The 9,861-nt window shown below is 51.4% G+C and overlaps 1 long non-coding RNA gene across 2 annotated transcripts; it reads left to right on the top strand.

Moving 5' to 3' along the window:
* Window positions 1-325: 325 nt before the first annotated feature.
* LOC120884927 (uncharacterized) lies at window positions 326-5,883 on the top strand. 2 transcript variants are annotated; one of them, XR_005727361.2, is made up of 4 exons: window positions 326-633; window positions 2,688-2,876; window positions 3,213-3,264; window positions 3,397-5,883. It is a non-coding gene; the product is annotated as an uncharacterized LOC120884927 (long non-coding RNA). The 2 variants fall into 2 exon arrangements; XR_013429229.1 differs by lacking the exon at window positions 326-633 and adding an exon at window positions 1,872-2,048.
* Window positions 5,884-9,861: the final 3,978 nt, after the last annotated feature.

Below are 9,861 nucleotides of genomic sequence, written 5' to 3'. Positions count from 1 at the left end.
AGGCTCACACCTGCCTTTCCCTCAGGAAAACCAGGATCTGGCTGAGGGAATGACTGGCAGCTGATTAGCTGGTGGGAAAGTGTACCTTAGGGATGCGTCTGCTTTCCCTGTTGAGTGGAGATGCCTGGGGCTTACTGTGGGCCCAATACCTCCCCCTGAGGCCCAGGAGCTCTGGGGACAGGGATCCACCTGCTCATCTCGCTTCTCTGCCAGTCATCAGAAGAGAAGCTTGCAAAAAGGAAGTGTCCAGAAGGTGGCCATGAGCACCATCACCTGATGTCCACCTGGCTCCCTGCCCAGGCTTCTGGACTCTGTCACCCTTCGCCTTCCTGAGGGGCTAGACCAGGGCTTTCTCAGGCTCACCGTTTCTGGCCTGTGGCTAAACCTTTTGGCCTCTCCTCCACATTATCTCCAAGGAGGAATTACACGGGATTTAGGTCCATTTAAGAAAGCGTCCTTCTAATTTCCTGGGACTTAGAGCTCCTTCAGGCTCTCTCGGCGACCCCTAGTCTCTAAGTAGAAGGTGATTTGATTCGAGATGCCGTTTGCTAATTGGAACCCTCCAGCTCTTCGGTTACACAAGAATCCAGGGCACCACCTGACCCTCTGCAAAGCCGGCTGGGTTTTTAAAAGGTATTTTTAGCTAGAATTCAGGGGTGAGAATGTGCTCAACTTGGTGGCAGTGAAGCTGTGACCCCTGGTCCCCTCGTCACTCTCCCTTTCTTTTCCTGGGTCTGTCCCCCCATACTCTCTCCCTCTCCCGGCTTTCCGCTTCCCCTCTCTGTTGTGCATCTCAGCCGGGAGGCCTCTGCTGGGTGTGTGCACGTGTGCGTGAGCGTACATGGAGATGTGTGCTTGCAGGAGTCGGCGCGAGGGCTGGCTGGGCGAGAGTGTGGCCACAGTGCCAGGCGGCCATGCTGCATTTCTGGCTGCTCATTGTTCAGTCCCGTCGCCATGGTGACGGGAGCAGCTGCTCCATTCTGGGCCTTGGCTTGGCTGTGCGGGGCGGCTGCCCGCCTGTCTGCCTGCCCGTCCGCCTGCCCAGTCGTGGGAGCTGCCAGCTCTGCGCCCTCCCGCTGCCCGCAGGCCCTGCCAGGCTGGGCGCAAGAAAGCGTGTTTACTAACACCATCCACACGGCTCCCGGGGCACCGCGGCTCTGCCCAGAAGATGTCAGGCCCAGGGCACCGGGAGGTGGGCCTAGAGCCAGGCTGTCTGCAACAAGGGAAACCGGCTCAGCCGGCTGGCTATGGCTCTGGCCTGCCAGTGGCTCCCGGCCTCCCAGCAAAGCTGCAGGCACTTGGGGGGCCAGAGGCCCCAGGGAGGCCTCCCCATCTTCCCCTCCTGGAATGCCACATAGGAACCTCCTACTGTGGCCTCCATGGAACTCTATTCCAGCTGAGTCCTATTCTACCCCCTGAGGGCTCTGCCCAGGACTCAGGGAACATTAAGGTCCAAAGCACTCGAAGAAGACTCAGTAAAGAACTGTGAGGGAGTAACTCGCAGGACATCTCAGTCCTGTGAAATTGGCAAGCACGGTCAGTGCAGAAGCCCTCCATGCCCAGGCCAGGGCTGTTCCGTGATGTCCTGTGTGGTCCCCTTTGAGACAGGGCCTGTGCCCCCACTACCTGTGTGCCCCCCCCCCTTTCCTACTCAGCCTCTTCTCTCTTCCCATCATGCTCTCCCTTCCTCTTCCTGCTTCTCCAGGGAGTCCTTGACTGTGTGCAAGTGTGTGTGTGTGTGTGTGTGTGTGTGTGTGTGTGTGTGTGTGTGTCCCCTTAGGGGAGTTGAGGATATTTCTCTCCTGGACTTAGCCCAGGGATACTTGGTGGCAACTGGTCTGCATCCCCAGGGTGGGATGGGGGGGTGCCCTGCTTTTGGGGCCTGTCTCCTCTCCCACCCTCCAGGCTGTCCTCCTTGGGACACGGGCAGCTGCTCTAGGCTTGCCCTGAGCATGCCCCATGGTCCTCACCCACTGCCCTCAGACCAGCCTCTCCCGAGAATCGCTGCACATCTGAGTGTGAACTCACTTCTATTCTCCATTCCCTCGGTAAGCAAATATGAAGCACCAGTTAAGGGCAGGCGCTGCCATTGGAGTGTAGGCAGTGGGGGCCCAGCCCCGCGAGGCCACTGTGCCCAGGTTTCAGCCTGCTCTTGGCCACAGGCTGGGTCATTCCCCTTCAGGCCCCTGAGGATGCAGCTCACCCATCCTGCACTGGAGAAGGTCGGAGGCTTGTTGCTCACCAGCCAAAGAGAAGGCACTCATGTGACTGTGCCCTGTCAGGTTGGACCCCAAATCTAGTCTTGGTCCCACAGTTAGAAGATGCTTAGGTCCTAAGGCTTCCAATCGACCTCAGGCCCCAGCACGCTTGGGAGACGTACTCCCTGGAGGCTTCCTAGGCTCCTGCCTGGCCACCTGTGGAGTGCTTGGGTGCAGCCCTGATGAGGTTCTGGGGCCGGCACTGGTCTCCAGGAAGGTGGCCACGAAGCCCTGCCATGAGCAGCTTTGGCTTGGGGCAGGTGGCAGAGAAGGAACCTGTTTGTGAGGACCTGGTGTTGGACAGTAGGGCCCATTTTAACTATTTATTGTCTACTACATGCAAACATGAGACTAAGGGACTTCCACACCAGCCCAATTTGTTTAATCTGCACTGGGATCCAAGGAAGTAGGAATCTTCCTGTTTTGCAGATAGAAATGTGGGGCTCAGGGAGTTTAAGTGACTGGCCCTGGACGACCCAGCTTTGGTGCAGAACCCAGCTCTGAAAACTCACCTCTTCTTCCTGAGTCATCCTATCTTCCAAGATTTTTGGACTCCTCTTCAAAACCAGTGTCTCCAGAACCAGCCCTTCACTGGAGGATTCGACCAGGATACCCCAGGTGAGTCTACCCCACAGTCTCTCCCTTGGCCAAGACACCACTGCTTTTGACCCAAGAGCAGCCTCCTATCTCCAGGCCTCCATTTCTGCCTTGGTCTAGTTATTTTCTCCTGTGATCACCAGAGGGAAAGTCCTAGAATGTACAGCACTAAACTATAAAGCACCCAAGGAAAACAAAAGAGAAGGTGGGGGGGGCATAAAATAACAACAACCCAGTATATTCAACCTGACCTCATGTGTGTCAAGTGACATAAATGACATATATGAACGTGCACGCCTCTCTCCCTCCTTCCCTCTCTCCCTTCCTCTCTCCCTTCCTCTCTCCCTCTCTCTGCAGGGTCAATGGAGACTGAGAAACATCTTCTGCTTATAGCCTGGGGTAGCTATAGGTGAGTGAGAGAGGGTGCACTTCTATCTCTTGAGATGGAGGGGGAGAAAGGGAGGGAGCATGCCGCAGTCTGGCTGGGCACAAATCACGAGCCACTCAAGCAGGAACAAACTTTATTTCCGAACTCCACCAGCACACTCCACACACGCTCCCCGGAACTCTCCCGAACGCCACCCACGCGGCTCCTCCAGGAACACCCCACACACCAACCGGAACTCCCACCACTGGAACTTCCCCAACCAAGGCGAACTCTTCAGGAATCTCCGCGAGAGCTGAAGCGGAACTCAACGGGAACTCCACGAGAACTCAAAATCGTCATCTTCATGGCTGGCTGGCATCACCTCTCAACCACTACTTCTGGAAAAAATGCCACGCGTCATCCTGACTCGGCTGTGGCCCTCAGCAAGAGCAGTTAGATCTCCGTCTAACCTTATGAAATGTCATTGCTGCTGTGTTTAGTTGGGTAAACTAAGTCACTAAGTAATACTCATACCATGATTCTTTTTTCAGTTGCAAGCCAAACAACCCCTGTATGTGGGTGTATATGTTGTAAATGTTGAAATCAAAGAGAAAATTCTGCAAGGGTCTTGAGACACACTGGGATATTAACAGTAGTTATCTGGTGTTGGGAGAGGAATGGCGACTGGTTGGAGAGAAAAGATCTGCTTTTTCTTAATTCATCTGAATATTATTTCACTTGTTACAACACATATTACTTTTTTTTTCTTGTGGGGAGTGGGGACTGGGGATTGAACTCAGGGGCACTCAGCCACTGAGCCACATTTCCAGCCCTATTTTGCATTTTATTTAGAGACAGGGTCTCACTGAGTTGCTTAGCGCCTTGCTTTTGCTGAGGCTGCCTTTGAACTTGTGATCCTCCTGCCTCAGCCTCCTGAGTCACTGGGATTACATGTGTGCACCACTGAGCCTGCCCATGCATATTACTTTAATAACTTAAAGAATATTAATAACATCTTCCCATAGCTCCCAGAGCTCTTGGGATACCATCCAAACCCAACAGGGTTCATGACGCTTTTCAAAATCTGCCTCCTGCCTCTGTCTTGCTGCCTGATTGGAGGTTCTTCTTGAGCCTTAATTTTGTGGAGTGTTTCCCTGGCCACGCTGTCTGCCCTCCAGCTTTCTGCTCACTGTTCCTGTATCTAGGGCTCCCTTTCTACCTTGATTCCTTCTGAGGGCCTTTCTCAAGAGGGTGTCATGGGGCTGGGGGTGTAGCTCAGTGGTGGAGGCTTTCCTAGCATGCATGAGGCCCTGAGTTCCATCCCCAGCTCCCACCACCCGGAAAACACATCAAGGCAGTGTTTGTAATCAATCACACGGGAAGTCTTATAACCAGAGTCGGGGGACGGCAGAGGGTTAGGGAAGGTGTCTGACAGCAGGTGACAGCTGAACTAACACTTGTTCATTGTCTTGCTAGAAGGACCAACCAATTGGGGGAATGGTGTAGAGAACTCTAGTTGATCTGTGGGTACCAGATCTCCCTGACGGAGAGGCTGAGACTTCTGTTCCCCTAAAGTCCTTGGGACAATTTTAACAGTTTATACAGCTCACAAGCTTTCAGTAAAGACTCCCATAGTTGGGCAAACCCAAGGTCAGAATGGGGTGAGTTCAATGAAATACAGCTGATAAAGTTTGGAAACAGGAGGTAAGACAATGTGAAAAATGTCCCTAAATCTCCACTTAAGGAAGAAGGATTTTAAGGAATTGGGCAAATAGACCCATGGAGAAAAGAAAAGATCATAGGGATTTTATATATATCAACACACACACACACACACACACACACACACAAACTTAGCACTAGGATCAAACACAGGGGTGCTTTACCACTGAACTACATTACCAGCCTTCTTTATATTTTATTTTGAGACAAGACATCACTGTTGAGTGTTGAGATCTTGAAGTTGGCCTTGAACTTGTGATCCTCCTGTCTCTGAGTTGCTGGGATTACAGGTGTGTACCACTGCACCCTCGTATTTGGGTATATTTTGATTGAAGAGCTGAGAAGCTTTTTGTAGAAGAAATAGCCCACCCCTGCAAGATGGAACATCAGGGTTGGCCTTTTCCTTCTCTGGGTCTCAGTTTCTTCCTCTGCATGTACCTAGATATTCTCCAACAGCCCCATTGTCACTAAAATTGGAAGAATCTCTCTTTTGAAAGGCATAACTCATCCCTATTGTGACTGAAGTGCTGGAGGCATAGCTGTAACACTTTCAATAGAAAAGAAGATTAAATTAAAACAAATAATTTGGACTCTGATGCACAAAGTAAAAGATCAACAGGATAATACAGCTTGACAGTAACCTATAATTTAAGCAAAGATGTGTGAAATCAAGAAATGTTGAAAATCGTTTTGAAATACTGTAATAGTTTAGGGTTGAGGTTATTCAATTCTTTGTGTGCACGTGTGTGTTAAAGTACCAGTATTATATATTTTAGCTCTTATTATTCAAAGAGAACTGGCATCATGTGTAGAATTGGGAGTTATTGTAGTCAATGTATAAACTGAAAGAAATCAGCCCAGGAGACGCAGCTTTCATGCTTATTTATGGGAAAATGCTGTTTAACTAACTTTGAAGTCAAATCTTTTGAAAAAGAAAAATCTTTCTTGTGCTTTACTAAGCCTTTCCCCCCCGCCCCGAAACACAAAAGGAAGAAAATGGGATTTTATATATATATATATATATATATATATATATATATATATATGAAAACAAAGTTTATGTGTTAAAAATCATTTTCTTCTGATCAGGTATCTATTTGAACTTGAAGTTATAGAAGGACCATGTCTAGTCTCGTGGTTGGGGGTGGGGGACGGAGATCCTTGTGGACCTGATTCTTATGCCCAGGAAGTCTCCAGCAGGAGTCCTTGGAGGGAAGGTCGTCTGGATTGTTCTGGAGGTCATTGGAGTCCTGGAGGACCTGAGTGCGCCCACAATACCGGTCCAGCCACATTCCCAAAAGCTTCCTGTGTTAGAGAGAGGGCCAGTGAGTTCTCCCAGCTGCACGCTGGTAGCAACCAGCGGACATCCTCAGAGGCTGTGGACTGGAAGGGGCTTAGCAATCGTCTAAGCTGAGCCCTTCATTTATAAATGAAGAAACAAAGGCGCAGAGAGGAGAAGGGCTGAAAGCACTGAGGCCCAGTGCAGGGCTCTGCTCCCCTCCAGGGGGTGAGCTGGAGCCTGGAGCGCATGATGATCCCTGGTGTGTTCTACTGGGGACGAAGCCCCTGCTTCCATCATCGGAGTCAAGGCTCAGAATTCCCTGGGTCAGAGTCCAGCAGCCTTGGCGTCAGAGTGTGAAGAGGCAGGAGGCCTTTTTTTTTGGATGTAACAGGGCAGAGGGCAGGAAGGAGAAGCCTAGTGGAAGTGATGTGGCCAGGAGAAGGAACCGTGGGGTGGGAGGCAAGTGTTTCCTTCTTTACACTTGGAGCTTTGGGAATGATCTGGTTCGGCCTGGACTTGGGCCAGCTGGTGAATGGCTTTCTTCTGCAAGCTTTAAAGGCTCTCTCATGATTCCCCTCTGGAGCTCATGGTGTTGGAGCTGGACAGTCCCCCTTTATCCCTGTCAATCTACAGATGTCATTTGCCAGTATCTTCTGCAATGGACGAAATGTTGGTGTCCTTTAGAATACATGTGCGTACACCCTAGTCCCAACGTCGTGGTGTCGGGAGGTGGGTCCTTTGGCAGGTGATTGTGCCACGAGGGTAGCACCTTCCCAAATGTGATTAGTGCCGTTGTACGAAGAGGACTGAGCGTTAGCTAGTCCATTCTGCCACACGATCATAAGGCTATCTCCTGCAAGCCAGGAAGCGGGGCCTTCCTGGACAGGATCTGCTTTTACTTTAATCTTCAACTTCCAGCCTCCAGAAATCTGAGGTTGTTTAATCCATCCACTCTATGGTAATTTGTTGTAACAGGTTGAACTAAGAAATCTTTGAAAATACACCAATTTCTAGGCGGAAAACCTGGGGCTCAGAGTGGTGAAATGCCCGGTGCAGAGCAGGGGCCCAGACTCGACTCTCCTCACCCCCAGCCTGCTGGGTCCCTCTAGCTTCCTTTAATGCCATGCCCTTGACTCACGGACAGAGATCTGTCAAGCCCCAGAGAAAGCTGGTGGAGAGGGACCGGCTAGCTCCGTCCTCTCTGTTTCCACATCATAAACGGTGCTCCCCAGGCCTCACGAACAGAAGGAGGAGGCTCTCAGGGAATCTGTATAATGGCCAACGGCTGGTCCTGGGGGCCTCGGTGCCAGGCCTGCACCAGGCTTCTGAGGATGCCAGGTCACTTAGCACTGAGTGCATGATCTTGAGAGTCCTCGGTCCAGGGAACAGATTTCTGTTATACACAGCATCTTGGGAGGCAGAGGGATGCCCAAAGGAGCCCTTGGCTCTGCAATCGGGCCCGCCCGGAGGGTAAGTTGCTTTACCTCTTCACTCCTCTGCTTGTGATGTGTGGAATGAGGGGAGGAAGACCACACTCAGGGCTGTTGTTGGAAGGATGGAAGAAATAATATGTGAAATGAGGGGTTAGGGGCTCCTCCCAGGGAGAGGAGCCCCTCCTTTCCAGTCCAAGGGAGCTCACTGTTCCCCAACATCCCTCCCTTGTTGGGCCACCTTCCTCTTATCTACACCTGCCTCTTCACCCTGGGCTGCTAGAGTATCACCCAGACTTGAGACCCAGCAGGACACTCAATGGGACCACCTCTTCTTAATGGATCTAGCCCTTTCTGCCAGAGACAGTTGGGTACTTGTTTGTGTTGCTTCTATGCTCCTCTTTCCTTGTTTTGTGTTGGGAAGGAAAATGGTCATAGCTTTGATATTAGCCTTTTTATTTAGGAACCATCTGACCAACATTTCAGTCCCACAGTTGCCTCATCTGTATAATGAGGGTGACAGTAATGACATAGAATATAACAATAGTAACAAAGTCATGTCCCACCCAAAGCGGTCACTCAGCGAGTGTTCAACGACATTGTTTTTTTTCAGTGCTTGAAGGGTGGAGTCCATCTCATGCTTTATTTGGGCTATACAGTACTTGTCAGTTACCCGGCAGCCCAGACCAGCAGAACCTCAGAACCTGGGAATGGAAAGTGGTGTGGAAGGAAGCCAGTTGGAGTTGGCGACGTCCTAGAACAATAGCCGTCACGAATGGCTTGCGCTCAGGAATCAGCTCCACCTTGTGTTCCCATCTTGGTCCTGATGCTCTATGCTCACCCACGATGTGACCCTGGGCAGCTCAACCTGAGTCTCAGGTTGTCTCCTCTGTAGCAGAGAAAGTAACACCATGCTCACCTGAGAAGGCTGGCTCCCTTTGCAGGCAGCCACCGAGCAGTGGCAGCACGGGTTACAGAGATGGTGGTTTTCTGAGGCCTCTGGGGGGATTCCAGCACCAGCCCTTGGGCGGGGCCAGAGTGAGGTGGGGAGGGAGGGAACAGGTGAGGCGCCAGGCTCTCCAGGGGCCAGGCTTGCTGCGGCGATTCCCCAGCCATATGGCGGGGTGAACACTAATACAGTTGTCTGTGCACAACTGTAACCAACAATCTGCCGATTGTCTGTTTTCTATGGCACTCCCACCATGTGACAGGTGGCTCCACACCACAGTGAAGTCCTCTGGGACTGGAACAAACCCTATTTGCCCTGGGGCCCAGGCTGAAGGAAGGGCAGAAGCCAATGGAATTGACAGGAAACAGATTTTTAAGTTAGAAAAGTTGACCATTAGGAACTGGGGACCACTTGGCAGAGGGTCCACGGAGGATAACGTCCCTCTGTGCCTTAGTGTCCTTGTCTCTAAAGTCTGGAGTTAGACTAGTTCATGAGGCCTCTCTGGATGCACTAGGTTAAGATAGATGCCATGCACAACTGCCAGGGGGCTTTTTTAAGATTCTGTCCAAAAGATCTCTGGCTGGTCACATTTCATGTGCCCCAAGTTCATCTGACCAGTTTGCTCCCCAGCGTGCACCCGCTTGGCTCTCCCTTGTCCAGGGAGCACCATCCATCCCAACCTCTTCCCTGGACTTGGGTGGAACGGGAACCTTCAGGATGGATCCCTTTCCTAGGTCTGGGTGCTCCGCCTGGCTCTCTCCTTCCATTTGGGAATGCAAGGTGTTGGGCCTGCCTTCCTGGAACCCTGGGATCTGAAGACTTCCCAAGTCACAGAAGCAAAAGAAGGTAGAGAGGTGGGGTGGGGAGGAGAGGATTGCTGGGACAGAGTGGAAAGGAGGAAGGATGAGCGGGAATCTGAGGGCAAGGGAGGGAGAGAGGGAAAGAGACCAAGAAGGGACTGGGGAGATATCAGCCCGTCACTTCACTTGTTTGGGCTCCAGTCTCCTGTCTGTAGCACGGGTGTGAAAACCTTCTCAACCAGCCACTCAGTAACAGTCTCGGGGATAGTGGCGATTATGACTATTAAGCCACCCAGTGTGTATATAGGGGTAACAAGCGGATGGGAGATTATTGAGGCAGTTAGAGGGGATGTGTATAATAAACTTGGCACCTCCCCTGCCTGTAGAAGATACTCGATCATAGCAATTATTTTATCATTATTGCTACTGGTCTATTGAAGGCAAGTCTACCAGGAA

The sequence above is a fragment of the Ictidomys tridecemlineatus genome, chromosome 12, assembly GCF_052094955.1.
Source record: "Ictidomys tridecemlineatus isolate mIctTri1 chromosome 12, mIctTri1.hap1, whole genome shotgun sequence".
NCBI classification, from domain to species: domain Eukaryota; kingdom Metazoa; phylum Chordata; class Mammalia; order Rodentia; family Sciuridae; genus Ictidomys; species Ictidomys tridecemlineatus.
This window is presented reverse-complemented; position numbering and strand designations above follow the sequence as displayed.